Source organism: Pogona vitticeps, chromosome 3, assembly GCF_051106095.1.
Source record: "Pogona vitticeps strain Pit_001003342236 chromosome 3, PviZW2.1, whole genome shotgun sequence".
Classification (NCBI taxonomy): domain Eukaryota; kingdom Metazoa; phylum Chordata; class Lepidosauria; order Squamata; family Agamidae; genus Pogona; species Pogona vitticeps.
The window spans coordinates 246,264,313-246,280,120 of NC_135785.1; the positions used below are offsets into that span (position 1 = coordinate 246,264,313).

The following is a 15,808-nucleotide window of genomic DNA, read 5'->3' on the forward strand; positions in this document are numbered from 1 at the left end:
TGTTTGTGGACTGGAACACCCAGAATTCTGCCTGGGGAAACAGAAAGTTCAAACCCCTAATTTATTTATTTATTTTAAATATTTTTTTACCCTACCTTTCTCCTTAAAAGGACCCAAGGTGGCTTACAACATTAAAAGGACAATATTTAAAAGCTAAAAACATTAAATATACAAATATTAAGAAAAGAATTAAACAGGTATCATACTAAAACAGTAAATAAAATCAATACAATAATGTTATTCTCTTAGGTTATACTAGGCAAGTACAAGTTATGTGAGTAGGTTATTGACAAATACAAATGTGCCTGCTCAGAAGTAAGGCTGTTGAAAGCTTTATTCCATTCGTGAAAAGTGCAAGCAGAGTAAGTAGCCAGTACCACATTTTCATGCTGTTGCATCAACTAATATACTTTTTCCAAAATAATGCAGCTACCCATTGGATCAAACTATCCATGGATCAAACTTACCACCTTATATGGACATCAGACCCACATATATTGCAACATCAAATTAGCCACACCAAATCTGTAACATAGGTTAGGCAGTTGGTCATGTTGACTGTGTTCCAAAACTTTGAATTCTTTCAACACAATGTTTTCATTTCTTACATTTAGTTCTGTTAACTTGTTGATGCCAGGATATGTATTTGAGCCCCAGCATTTCCCCCTCACTGGATACCAGCATCTGCAAGATGTTTTTCAAACATATTGTAAGACTGGCCTTGGGTTGATTCCTCCTAATATGAATTGGAGAACTTTTTTTGATGCTATTTATGTTTGGCTTTTCTGTGTGGTGCATAGTCAGTATCGTCAGTATAGGATTATTTCTTTCCAATGTCTGCATGGTTCTTGTATCTTTATTTAAAAAATTCATGTTCGCAGATTAGACTGTTGGCAAGCATGAGATGAATTGTGCTGTGGCAACTTTAAACCCCCAAAACCGAATTCTGGGAAGTATAGGGAGCACTATGCTATTTGGCTATGCAGTTTGTCGACCTTGGAGTCAATAGTATGAAACAGTTGACTTGTATTTAGAATTAGTATTCCTTCCAATAGAGGAAAACATTGATTTGTCACAAAATGTGCATTCCATCACCTTTATATTGTGCATTCCAGCCTGCTTTGATCTGTGATTGGTTATTGGAAGATAAATATGGCCTTAATTTACAAAACTGGTTGCCAAGGCTCATATCTGAAAAAATCTTGTAGTGTAAAGGGAGAATTCTAGGAAAGGCCATTTCCCTTTTCATCTCTTTTTTGACTGTTTAAGGTAGGAAATCACTGAAAGTGAAGCTATGATTTGGGTACAACTAGATATTTATGTAATGGAAAATATGTTTGATTCCATTTTCTTTGAGCACTAAGAATCTCCAGAGAAGCTGACAGAGAAACTTCTCATTCCCTGAGAGGTAGTAACAGTTGTTTTTAGAGAGTTAGTGTTATTGTTGTTGTTTTTAAGGAGCCTCGTGGCGCCAGTGGTTAAACTGCTGTACTGTAGCCAAAACTGTGCTCACGACCTGGGGTTCAATCCAGGTAGCCGGCTCAAGGTTGACTCAGCCTTCTGTCCTTCCGAGGTTGGTAAAATGAATAGCCAACTTGCGGGGGGGGGGGGGGAATGTGTAGCCTCCATAATTAACTTGTAAACCACCCAGAGAGTGCTTGAAGTGCTATGGGGCAGTATAGAAGCAGCACACTTTGCTTTTAAATAATTTTTATTATTTTCAGAACAAAAACAAACACAAAAATACAAATAATAGCGCTTACTGTACACTAACTTTTACCGTGCACCCCACAGTACCCCTTAGAACAATACTTTTATTACAAGCTTCCTTTCCAAAATTGTATAGACTGTTGTTTAGAGGCTTTCCCCTTTCCTTTCACTAATACAAATTCAACAAATCTACCCCAAATAGCATACAGATATTTGAACTTATTTCTCCTCTTTTCATCTTGAGTTCAGCGAGTTAGTGTTGTTTTGAGCACTGAGAAAGAATGCTTCACATAGATGTCTTCAGCTGAAAGTTACTTTTCTTTTTCGTAACAATTGGACTGTAAATGTTTCTCGGTTGCTACCATAACCATGTTGGTGCATAACTGTCCTGATCTCCTGAGGCGCTGGTGTAGACCTCAGCTGCTGCTTGCACAAAATGGAAGGAAATCTCCTTTTATTTCTCCCACATACTGTAGTCTGCTAGCTCTTGAGGAGCCAGTATGTAACAGAGTACTGAAGACCCTCAACTTGGGGGGAGGGTAATTGCCAGTATATTCAACACATAAAGGCAATATTCAGGAAGCTCTGGAGCAAGCACATGGGGGAATGCCAACTCTGCAGCCACGTCAGCTCCGCCATTTTAAAATCCAGCCAAACCCTTGCACAGAAAAAAACAACATTTCTAATCATTCTCCCAGCTGCTGTCCCCCTTTTAACAGTTATTTAAATTACCCAGTCAAAGTTGGCAGATGTTTTTAAGCCCCCACACTCTTCTAAGTGATTGTTCTTTCCAAGGGATTATTATTTCTCAACACCATAATGCAGAGTATTTGTTGCTGCAGGTAATTATCCATCAATCAGTTTCCATTGTCCCCATGGGCTAACAAGTGCTAGCAGGCTTAAGAGGCAAGGAATTGCCTCCAGGTCTTCATGATAGGAAAAAAATCATCCTAAACCAGTTGAGAAGAACCATAAGTGCCTTTTATAGGACATGCAAAACGTTTGGACCCTGCCTTCTCTATCTGGCCTAGTTCAGGCCGGGAATAAATGAGTGGCTGTTTCGGTAGTGGTGGGGAGGAGAAGGATCCCCTATACATTTCAAAATAGATAAAAGTTTATTTGGCCTCGGAGGGCACTACATCAAAATTAAATAAATCAGAAAATATCCCTTCATCCTTATTCTGCACTGTATCTTAATTGCATTCTCTTACATGCTTGCTGGATGGTGTTTTTGAGTTCTCCTTGCTCAAGCTGAAGCCTCTCTAATCCATATTCATGGAGTTTCCTGAGCAGAGAATCAGGGTTCATGGCTCAGTAACAGCTCACAGGGAAGGCCTCTGGCATTTCTCTCTGTAATACAGGTGGGGATAATTGTCAGTAGTTACCTGCTGGACAAAACCATTGTAAAAACTGACTTACTGTTATCCGTACTTCTCTGTAGCCTTATTTTGAACACTATTTCAAGTGTCTGAAATATTGTTATGCATGCTGTCCTTTCTTATCAAGTCTTTGATCACGGCAATGCTTAATTCTAACAGCCTCAAGTTAAGGCTGTGTTAAGATCACACAAGAACCGGTACAGTGAATCATCAGTCTCATATACTTCTATCATAAGTTCTTGATTGTTGAGAACTAGACAGACAGACAGACAGACAGACAGACAGACAGACAGACAGACAGACAGACAGACAGATAGATAGATAGATAGATAGATAGATAGATAGATAGATAGATAGATAGATAGATAGATAGATAGATAGATAGATAGATAGATAGATAGATAGATAGTGTGTGTGGCTCTGTGTGTTTTGGGAACATAGCTACTGGTCTCTTCCAACCAATATGGTCAGAGCCCAAGAAAGTTCAAATGGGGAGGGGAAGGGGATTTATTTGCTGAGGCAATCTGTTTCAAAACTCTTGAGGGTTTCGGCAGCAAATGAGTGGCTTGATCTGAGCTTGGAAGTAAAATGAGAACCAGTGAAGCCAATACACAATTGTAATACGGTCTGAATGAACAGCTGTTGTCAGAATTCTTGCAGCTGCATTCTGGACTAGTTGAAGCATAAAGCTGTAGAAGAAGAAGAAATTGGAAAAGCACTCCGAGCTTGGCATTTTCTCTAGCTCAAAATATTTTGCTACATGACATGAAATAGCAAATAGACCTCCTTTCCCAAAGGGGAACATAGTACCCAAAGCCACCAAGCTATTTTGGCATTGGGGGGCATAACACTCCACAGACCTTTCACCCTGGCAGTTAAAATGCACAAATAATGTTTTGAATAACAAACAATTTTATATCACCCAAATCTGCTGCCTGAAATGGTTGTCTCACTCAGGCTGACAAAAGATCCGACTCTGTTGAGTATCTGGGTGCAATTCTGGACCAAGGATAAGTTCCAAACCAAGAACTTGTTACTTCAGAGAGAATGCAGCCCTGTCAGAATAGAATAAAATGAATGTATCCGATTAGGGTTGCCTCATCTTAGGGTTTTTGAGTTATAAAATATTCAGACATAGTTTACCACTGCCTTCACCGATACAGTATTTGTTGTTTAGTCATGTCCGACTCTTCGTGACCCCATGGACCAAAGCACACTAGGCCTTCCTATCTTCCACTGCCTCCCGGAGTTGGGTCAGATTCATTTTGGTGAATTATTTTCATTATGACACTATCCAACCATCTCATCCTCTGTCGTCCCCTTCTCCTCTTGCCTTCACACTTTCCCAACATCAAGGTCTTTTCCAAGGATACAATATTAGCAAGTGTTAAATTAAAAGTTATTGCCATTGTCTGTGAAAGATGTTCAGCCATTGTCATCTTACACTGTCCAGTAGGTATCCTTCAAGAACTTAGTTGCTTTTATCATCTCTGGAACAGTCAAGGGTGTTCTACTGATGTGACAATGAGTTCCTGAATAGAATGGGTGTATGCTTGTCTGGTGTTTCAGCATTGACCATTCTGCCTTGGCTGGCCTTGCTAATATTCTAGATTTGCAATAGAGTCTAGCCCCATCACAGTATCACTCTCAGCTTCTCTGTCACCCTCAAATTCCTTCACCATGTTAAGGTGTGTATCCAAGAGGAGGATTGACTCAACAGATGAGGCAATGGCCATCAGTTTGGAAGAGGTGAGCAGGCCTGTTGATAAAATCTTTTGGAGGTTATTCATTCATAATAATAATAATAATCATGTACCGTCAAGTCAATTCTGATTTATGGGAACCTTTTTCAGGGTTTTCCAGGTAGAGGATACTAAGAAGTGGTTTACCTTTTCCTTCTTTTGGGGGTGCCCTGGGGCTTGGCAGCTTGCTCAAGGCTGCACAGAAAGATTCTACTTACAGGAGGCACAGAAGAAAATTCAACTCTCATCTTCCGACTCAGCACCTGGATACCTAAACCATAGGTCTGACATATGTTGGAAGGGACCTAAAACACATAGCAAGAATGTGTTTAGGGTAGACATAATATAAAACATTTCTGAGATACTAAATATTGTGATACTAAGAATGACTTATTACCAATGTATGTACCACAACTCTTCCTAAAATGAATTATGAAACCTACTTATTGGTTTGTTACCACTAAGCAGATTAGTAGTTTCTGTAAGAAATTCTTTTAAAGAGGCTATAATTCTAGATTATAATCTTAAATAAATAATGAAACCCCCATGAAACTGCTCCATCAAACAGATAAGCTTCTAAAGCAACATCCTGCAGTTTTTCAGTTGTGCTAGAGGACAATGAGAGATTTTGTGCACTGTGTCAAGAACATATAAATCACACACACATTATAAGTTGATCTGTATGATACGGGGAGGGGGAGTGAAAGTCTGAAACTAAGGTTAAATAAGCAAATGAGCTTTCCATACTGGTTTCTAGTATCTTAAAGTATTAGCAGGAATGGAGGTGCCTTGCTTTTTAGTTTCCTGCTGCTAAATTGCACATTAAAAGGTATCTAAAAATATGCTTCCCTGATGTTCTTCTCCTATGCAAGTAATTGGTGTAGTTGCTATAGAGATATTAGGTGATCACAAAGGAGCTGATTTATGTGATAGCGAGGACCAATAATTTCTAAACCACAAAGAAATAAATATAGACACCCCCATTAGTGACCCAACAGGCAAGCAGAGTGTTAATGTACAAAAAATCACTATTGCCAGAGGACCTTAGGAACGGCAGCTGCAGTTTAAGATAGCACTTCTGGATCATTATCCTAACTTACGTAAAAACTCAGCTGAAACGACTTCCCAGGGTTTTTTTTAAAAAAATCAACCATTCTCTAAAATGTTCACTACTACTACCTTCCTTTTCTAGTAGTTTTCCAAAACTTAGAGAAGTGATCACTTATTTGTCTATATAGTGGTGGATCAGTGATATCATTACATCGGAGTGGAAGTGGTAGTATCCAATTCGCCCTTACTGCTCATATATGCCATTAAATTGCTTCCAGGATGCCCTGACCTGAGGAATTAATTACCTTCAACAGGTCCTATTACTAAAAGCCCTGATCAGGCCTTGCCAATGAAGAGCTGTGATCACTAGGATTGCAGCCTAAGTATTCTGAAGCTTCAGTCCTAGTGAAAACTTGATAGGATGTGTTTTATTGAACTCAACAGGACTCCATAATACTGTAATTGTGTGCCATCAAATCAATTCTGATTTATGGTGACTCTTTCCAGGGTTCTCCAGGAAGAGAATACTTAGAAGTGATTTACCATTCCCTTCTTTCAGGTGTGCCCTAGGACTAGGTAGCTTGCCCAAGGTTATATAGGTTAGCTTTTCTTCCAGGAGGCACAGTGGGGAATAGAACTTCCAACCTTTGGCTATGCAGCCAGATACCTAAACCACATCTGCATAAAAATGCTTAGGACAGCAGTAAAACATTTTTTAAAACTTGAGTAAGTTTTTTTAATGACAGAATGTCATTTAATATCAAGGAGAGAGAGAGAGAGAGAGAGAGAGAGAGAGAGAGAGAGAGTACATGGGGAGAACTGATTGTCTCTTTCCATCCCCTTGAAAATAGGTATCTATGGCTCAGCACATTGTTCTCATCAGGATTCCCTTTTATCCTGGATTCCTGGAGGCTTTCTGCCTTGACTGTCAAGCAGGGACTGTAGAAAGAAGTTAGAATAAGAGCTTTCTAGGTTTTCTAGTGTAGAGCATCATTAAATCCTTGTGGATTGGGTTTTTCCCCCTTTCTTTAATGCTCATAGGCCTGGTAAGAACATGTTTTTCATAATTAGACTCTTGGGAAAAGAGTTTGGGATTTGCAGGCCTTAGGAAAAAATGTGCTTTAATCAAATGGACAGAATGCCACTTGGAATCCCTTCTCGTGGGAATGCTTTTCTACCAACCTGCAGGCCATCTAATACTCATCTGTGCTTTTTTTAAAAAGCTAGCTTTCTCATGAATGCAGCCATTCACTACTTAAGGAGGCTTAAGCAGAGAAGGAAACAGTGAGGAAATGAAGGACTAAGGACAAGTTTAGATTCTATGGAAATGGAAGGATCAGTCTCAGTATATCTTTTCACACTTTCATTTTTGATTAGTTGGATGGTTTTGCACTTTGGGGTTTTTCTTAGCAACTTATTTCAACAGTCTTGAAGACAATTCTCCTCCTGTATTTGAAGCCCATCTTGGAACTAGTGAGCTGAAAGATATGAAGTCCAAAGTCCACATGTGATGGTACTTTGAAAGCCAACATTCAATTCACAAAATAAATGAATTTTTGAGTTGTCTGGAACACTTCATGAGAGTAGATGGTCAAAAATTTGGGAATGTGTGTGTAAGAAGTGTGGAAGTCCAAAACACTGGAGGGAGTAGATATTTTAAACCATGGAAGTTTGCAAGCGGATTCTTTCTAAATATGAGTAAGATAAGTAACTGTAATGATTTAACTGCTTTTTGTGACAAGGGCATCATGAAAGTAACTCAACACCTAGGAGCATAGTGTTTTCTAGTAACTTCTAAGATTTACCATTAAAGTGCTTTTAGAGGCATTTCCATATAAAATGTTGAGTTCAGTTACAAATCCTGAGTACTTCCCCCCCAAAAAAGTAATGAACAATGCAGCCTATAGCATGGGTTACTTCCTAAAATTGTGATGTGTTGCCCAGAAAGATTTTTTTTCTTAAGGCACGGGGGTCCGTAGATTTGAAGATACGGATCTCATCATGCTAGTTCACACTGAAAGAAACTTGATATTTGAAGAGGGGCTGCGATACTTTTGTGGGGTTTTTGTGTGTGTGTGTGTGTTTTTCATATTTAAAATTAAATTTGCAAGCTTAGATTTGGAAGTCATGAGAAACACAGGAATGGTACGGCTGCCAGTTGGTTGTAGATGGCTTAGAGCCAGTGACATGTTACATTAATTGTGTTGATGCTGTTATATGCATGGTGAAATAGAAAGCACAGGCAGGAGGGACTGATCAGTATGGAATGTGATTCACAGTCCTTTCCCTCAAGCCTCAGTACCACTGAACTAGTTTGATTTAGCCACAGGAAATAAGCTTTTTTGTAGACTTATTTTCTGGGAACAATTTTTAATGGAATTCAATAATGTAGAAGGATTAGATCCATTCTTCCATTAAGCCATGGTCTTCATCTTGATCTCACTCACGCTGCAGCTGCCATTTAATAATTAAATCTTTTAAAATTAAGCACCTTAATTGCAATTACACAGTACAGTGTGACATTTCAACCCTAGTTGTGGTTTATTGTTTTACTGTCTTCCATATCATCAAGGTTGCAAATGGGAAGTGATGTGTAAATTCTAGAAAGCATCCTATTATCTCATCTTTGTGAAGGAGTTGACGTACATTTGCATATGTCTAGAAACAAATACTGAATTTTTTAGATCAATCTTGTCCAACTTGTAGTCTCCAGGTTTATAGAACGACAACCCACATCATCTGCAGTCATCAGGAAAGCTGTTTTAGGAGATCCATGTGTGAGACAGCAATAACAGCCTTTGAAGAATCCTTCTTGTGCAAAGAAGAAAGAAATTCATTGTTAAGCATATCATGAAATCACATGTACTCCTCACAGTTCTCTGTGCAGAAAAATCTATACAAATCTGCAGTTGGAAGTAACAGGATGCTGCAGCTAATCCTGGTGTAATGTAGCAGTGGAATGTAGATATTTCTAAAAGGCAATTATTGCATTCAAGTATTTACATTTTTCAGTGTATATTTAGACTATTCTAGGCAGCCATCTGAAAAACATAATACAGGATATACTTCTGTAGAAGAATATCTGTCTGTCTTTGGTTGTTGTGGGTTTTTCGGGCTCTTTGGCCGTGTTCAGAACATGGCCAAAGAGCCCAAAAAACCCATAACAACCATTAGATCCCTGCCATGAAAGCCTTCGCGAATGCAATATCTGTCTTTGCCTAGGCATAGATCAACAAATCTGCCTAGGCATAGATCAACAAAGGTCAAAGTTAAAAATAGAATACAAATCTGATTTGTATTCCATTTTTAACTGTAAAAGAAAATAATATATTGACTTTTACTAATGTGATTGAATATGAGTATTAATATGCATTCCTTAATCTGTATCATTAGAAGTATAAGTGTAACTAAGTGTGGTAGAGAATATAATTAGAAGTAGCTGAGCCTAAGAGCATGAAATATAATTGAGTATGAGTAGCTATAAAGGCGAATATAAGGAACTTATTTATTTACCCACTTATTTCACTTTAAAAATTATAGCTCACCTGTCATCACCCAATTCCAGGACAGATTGCAATATACAGTGTCCAAAATCCTCTTGTTCAGATACACAAATGGCAGAACTTATGGAGGGAAATTACTTAACTCTTATGTGAATGTAAAATCACCATAAGAATGATCAATTTCATGCTGAGTCACACCACTCAGTATGTAACAGGTAATGCCTACAGTAATTTATTAACTTAAGGCAATACACCTCCAATAGGTAAGAGGATTTGGGCCGTATATATCAATTGTAATTCTATCTTTTATTCATAGCTACTAGTCACTTTTGAAAATCACATATATGTCACTATCTAGTATCTCCAGTATATAGGCACACCCATCTAACTAACATGGTGGCACTGTGGATTAAACCACAGAAGCCTCTGTGCTGCAGTCAGAAGACCAGCAGTCGTAAGATTGAATCCATGTGACGGAGTGAGCTCCCGTCGCTTGTCCCAGCTCCTGCCAACCTAGCAGCTTGAAAGCATATAAAAATGCGAGTAGATAAATAGGTACCACCACAGTGGGAAGGTAACAGCGTTCAGTGTCTTGTCGCACTGGCCACGTGACCATGGAAACTCTACGGACAAACGTTGGCTCTATGGCTTGGAAACGGAGATGAGCACCGCCCCCTAGAGTTGGACATGACTGGACTAAATGTCAAGAGGAACCTTTACTTATATCTATCTAACTAAAAAGATATGTAGAAGAATAATTGTTTTCACCTGATGCCACAAACTGACCAGTATTGGTACTGGTTTGGCCTCCAGGGGGAGTGTATTTTATAAGGGAGGTCCCCCCCCCTATGAATGTGTCATTATGAGTCCTGAAAGTCTGATTTATTTGTGTGATTATATGGTCTTTCTATGGATACAAGCAGAGACACGTAAACCATTAAAGGGCTTTATACACCAGAGCCAGTACTTTCTACTGGGCTTGGTGGCAAATAGTCAGCTACCTGATATCATATTACAGGTCTGGTTGGCATCTCCACACCTACGTTCTGTACAATCATATACAGAATATCCAGTGCTTGGAATTGGGTAATACCGTTATTGCATGACTAAAAGTTACAAACAAGATGAATTTCAAGTTCAGTCAAATTCTAGTAATTTCGCATTCTGGTTGTACGTCAACACTTGTCTCATAACTTTTCAATGACCCTGTCTTTATTTTGGTTCTGCATATGAATCATGTCGCTATTTTTTTTTCTTTTGTTGTTGAAACTATCAGATATGTAAAGAATGTAAATATTTTATTTTTGTGACTTGATATGATGCCCCACTGAGAAATCCTCATCTGAAGCAGAGCCAGAAGCCCTAGAAACTGGCTGAGTCTAAGCTTCAGAAGGAACCTAGACACTGAGGAGAGTGAGTTGTAGATGGACAACCCAGTTCTAATTTCTTCCAAATGTGAATGTTTTACACCGAACATATTTCCTATCCAAAATATGAAGATATTTGTAAATTTGGACATAGTCTTAGAAACAAACAGGTGGAAGCCAAATTCTTACCTATTTTAGTATCCCACATTAGCCATCCTCCTTTCTGCTGATTTATTTTCTTTGTATTCTAACAAACATCCCTTTATTTTCTCCTTCTCTTTCTGCCACACATCCCTGTACCTCAGTCCCTTTCTGCCTCCTACCCTCAAGTGACCTCCCTGGGGAGGAACAGATCATGCCTGCCTGAGGTCCGACTGATTGCTTGTACAGAGCTTTAGAAATCAGGCCAAAGGCCGCAAGAAATTAGATTCCTTACATGCCCAGAGGCTCGTGCCTATTTCCTTCTTAAATGAAGAAGTTGTCCAGCGCCTAATGAAGTCATTAGGCAGTCTTGACCTGGGTTTTTTCAGATTGTTTCAGATGTGATTCTTCATTTTTCTCTGAGAGTCAGTGGAGCTTTAGCTTGCTTCTCCTTGTATCTAATCTGTTTTAGGTAATCCCAGATAGACACTCAATCAGATATATCTCCTTCCTCGCTCCTAGGAATAGCTGTCTTGTGTCTAATCAACTCTCAATCTATTTTGAGATCTTCTTGAACATTCTTTGTTCTCTCCAGTGTTTCTGCAGTCTTTTCTGTCTCTTTATTTCTCCCCTTCAAACTCTTTCTTACATTCACTTCTCAGAGAATTTTGGGGATGAAGATAAAAGTAATATATGTTAAAATGCATATTACAGTTATCATCCATTTCAAATGAAAGCCATAATATAGAGGCGTGCTTAAACTGAAGACGTAAAACCTATAGTCTTGGAGACATTTGTTGTGGTGGAACTTTCTCCCAATTACATGTGTTTGAGATTGCACCCTTTCAGTGTTGAACCACTCAAGACACTCTCCTAATAGAGTTTATATAAGAAATGAAGGGAAACATAATCATAGAAGTACAGAACTGGAATGGACTCTATGGATCAGATAGCTCAGTGGCTTAGGTATCTGGCTGCAGACCCAGAGGTTGGTAGTCCAGTTTCCCCCCATCCTCTTAGAACTGCAGAGGTGGAAGGGACCCTATGGATCATTGAGTCTAGCCCCTGTCAAGGAAGCCCAATGGGGGGAATCAAACTCCTAACCTCTGACTCTGGAGCCAGAGTCCCAAACCACTGAGCTTTCCAGCAATGGAGGGAAGGTGCTTAAAAATTGTTCACGTGTCTCTCGGTTATTGTGTAGTTTGGTGCATAATGATCAGCGACAATGATTTGATTGGTAAATTAATATTTTATGTTTAGGCCTAATTAGTTAAAATGATAAAATTGAGCAGAATATGGAGTGTTATGTAAATTTAATTACATTATTGCAAATGATAACAAGGCACACATCTGCCTGTGATGCAGCATTACAGAAATGAGGAGGAAAAAGTTCGTATGTCTCATTCATCATTCAAATCGTAAGCATAGCTAACCGATCACTAGGCAGTCAAACTGAAGCGTTTGTTAAACTAGATTTTAGTTCTGTGTATTCATTGATAGGGGTCAAAATCTAATTATTAATCCCAATTAGTGTAGACCTACTGAGGTAATGGGATTTTGATCATTTGACATTTATGTAAAATCCCAGTGGATTAATCAATGTACTCTATTTTGTTCTTGTTCAGATGGCCAGTCAGTTGGGCTTAGCATGAAACGTGCTAACTGCCCAATGAGTATGTTCACCTTCCATTGTTTTACATGTCCTACGTTACTAAATTACATTATTATTAGTAATTAGATAACATCACTCCTTATAGTTGTTACATTTAAATTACTCTTTCAGTTGTACAGATGTGAGCACAGTAAATGTTGGAAGAGTAACGCTACATGATATCACTGCTGTGTCTCATACTGCAGCGTTCAGATTTTCTTAGGTGGCTAAAAAAAATCATCATGGCTCCCAGTACTATACATGCAGAAGTAGTTTGCTTTAATTTTTTTTTGAGAAATAAAAAAGTAAATAGTTGCTCTTCAAAAATATAATTGCCTCTGCTACTGTTTTCTCTTCCTCGGAACTATACCTGTAACAAATTGCTCTGGGAGCAAATTTATCTTTGCCTCCTGAGATTATAAGCATGGCCTTCTCTGTGGGCAAGTACCCCAGCTAAAACAATTCATTTTCCCAAGGTGTGATGGATTGCTACACAAATACAAAGCGAACCCAAAGCCTGCATATTTCCAGCATCTTCACCTTTCCATCAGACGCTTTTGCTTGCTTTCTGATGGGGAAAAAATGAAAGTAATACAACCAAGGAGAGGGCAGTTTTATTGGTAATCTCATGTGAAGGCTAAAGAAAAACCTGTCATTCCAGCAAAGAACATCCTACAGCTTGATTGGCAGGGAAGCTGAGGTGTAACAGCATCAAACAATGGTGAGGTCTATAAAGGCATCAGGCAGCAAGGTTATCTTAAGTTACAAGATCACAACATGTAGAACCTTTTTCTGCAGTGGTTTATTCCCTCTCCTTTTTTTCCCTTTCTCTCTTTTCTACAAAAAAGGTTCCTTGCTAAAACCTACTATCATTTTAATGTCTTTTTTGAAGTATCTCCTCAGCAAATCAAAGACATAGGGATGTTTCCCCACACATACATCCGCCCAGACTCCTGCAAGGTGAATGTTTTACTATGTTTATCCTGCTGGAATTGAAAGATAAGCACTTGACATACTGCCACTTCTATTATTGTTAAAGAAACAAAAAATGAGAAACAAAGAATAGGGTGGTAGAAGGAAACTGTCAGATAATTGAGAGGAATGAAATCTATTGAGTCATTAACCCTCATCGTGCAGAGTGTGTGTGTGTGTGTGTGTGTGTGAGAGAGAGAGAGAGAGAGAGAGAGAGAGAGAGAGAGAGAGAGAGAGAGAGAGAGAGAGAGCAGTAAATGTCCAAATGTCCACAGTAAATGTGTGTATATAGAGGTCTAAAGGAGGATGGAGCCTTCTGGAGGTGCACTTTTCCAGGTGATACAAGTTGAATCTGTTTTGGATACTGTTGGCCTGTGATCCAAGCAGGTCAGTGCCTCTCCTCACCAGGTCTGAGTTGACACAATTTTCTGTTCAGAGTGGGTTGCCTCTGCCTTCAGACCTTCACCAGCCTCACAGATGGGCTAAAGGAGGGCTAATAGAAAGGTAAGTAGTGCAGTGTAGAATCATATAATAATGTACAGAATGTACTAAACTGTGGTACATACATTATTGATGGGGTGTAAAATTAGCCTAGGTGGGACCGAAGGTTTTCATTGCTGTCAGTAAGAATTCACTCTTCCACAGTCCTCATGTCCTCTGGTAATTGTGATCTGAAAATTAAATATAGGCTTACAACAGGCCCAGCTGTTGTAATTCAAACATTTATGATCGTTCACATGCAGCTGTTAGTAACTTTGGATGTTCAGTGTTTCTCCTAATTCACTGTTTCATCTCCCCAGCAACTGCCCACAATTTATAAAAATAATAAAAGAATGTTTGCAAATAGCGTATATAGATGTCGTTTGTACAAGTTTGAAAGAAGATGATTTTGGAACCAGATTCCAGATCAGCCTTATGGCTTGTCTAGATTACTGGCTTGATGAAATAAAATCGAGTTGCATTCCTTCTGCATATTAAAAGCATGGATCATAGGTCTCTCCCAAGGACTTTTTAGACACCAACTTGATCCTTGTTAAGTTAAAGAATTTTATTGAAAACAATTCCAACAGAAATAAGATAAGGCATGATAATAAGATTCAGTGCTCACACCAAGAAGTGATAGAGCACCTATTAGATGCAGTGAGTTGGTGGCTGTCAGTCGAGGGAAGGCAACCAAGTTGAAGGTGATGTGCTGAAATATTTGAGTCTGTAGCTCTCATCCCCCTTCATCCCCTTCCTTCATGACCAAATTGATATCACCCAATTAACCTGATTGTCCTGTAATCAGCCTAGTATTGACTCTGTCCTCTGACAGCACTGAACAACTCATGCTTGCGGTCATTCCTCAGGATCTACAACCATTGTTTGATTAGCTAATACCTCCCCTTTTTTGGGTTCTGCTTTTCATTCCAGTCCTGATCATTGTTTTCAGGACACAGCTGCCCACTCTGGTAGTTTATTTCAAAATTGCAGTATTTACTAAATAATACATCAAGGGTACCTTAACCATAATTACTCACAAAGAGAGTATGGCTCAATAAGAAGCTGACAACACATACCAAGATCCAGGTCTATAGAGCCTGTGTCCTAAGCACACTCCTGTACTGCAGTGAGTCCTGGACCCTTTGTGCACGGCAGGAGAGGAAGCTGAACACCTTCCATATGCGTTGCCTCCGATGGATTTTTGGCATCACCTGGCAGGACAAAGTTCTAAACAGAGTAGTCCTAGAACGAGCTGGAATTTTCAGCATGTACACATTACTGAAACAGCGACGTCTACGTTGGCTTGGGCACGTCGTGTGAATGGCTGATGGTCGGATTCCAAAGGATCTTCTGTATGGAGAATTAGTGCAGGGAAATCGCTCCAGAGGGAGACCACGGCTGTGATACAAGGATATCTGCAAGCGAGATCTGAAGGCCTTAGGAATAGACCTCAACAGATGGGAAACCCTGACATCTGAGCGTTCAGCCTGGAGGCAGGCGGTGCATCACGGCCTCTCCCAATTTGTAGAGACCCTTATCCAGCAGGCTGAGGTGAAGAGGAAGTCACAAAAGCAGCAAAAGCAGGGAGCTGGACAGGGGTCAGATTGGATATGTCTTCAGTGTGGAAGAGATTGTCACTCTCGAATTGGCCTCCTCAGCCACACTAGGCGCTGTTCCAAGTCCTCCATACAGAGCACGTTACCATAGTCTTTCGAGACTGAAGGATGCCTAACCTAAATAAAATATTTGTCACTTACAGCCTATAATCTAAGCCTATATTTAATGCCTTAAAATCTCTACTTACCTAAGC

At 39.3% G+C, this 15,808-nt stretch overlaps 1 protein-coding gene and 1 long non-coding RNA gene across 4 annotated transcripts in view; one reads left to right on the forward strand and one right to left on the reverse strand.

Moving 5' to 3' along the window:
- GUCY1A2 (guanylate cyclase 1 soluble subunit alpha 2) overlaps positions 1-15,808 on the forward strand; it is a 241,217-nt gene that overhangs the window by 105,385 nt on the left and 120,024 nt on the right. The window lies entirely within an intron of this gene.
- Positions 782-15,770, reverse strand: LOC140705390 (uncharacterized). Its single transcript, XR_012084770.2, has 2 exons — positions 2,922-15,770; positions 782-2,368 (listed from the first exon to the last, which is right to left on the reverse strand). It is a non-coding gene; the product is annotated as an uncharacterized LOC140705390 (long non-coding RNA).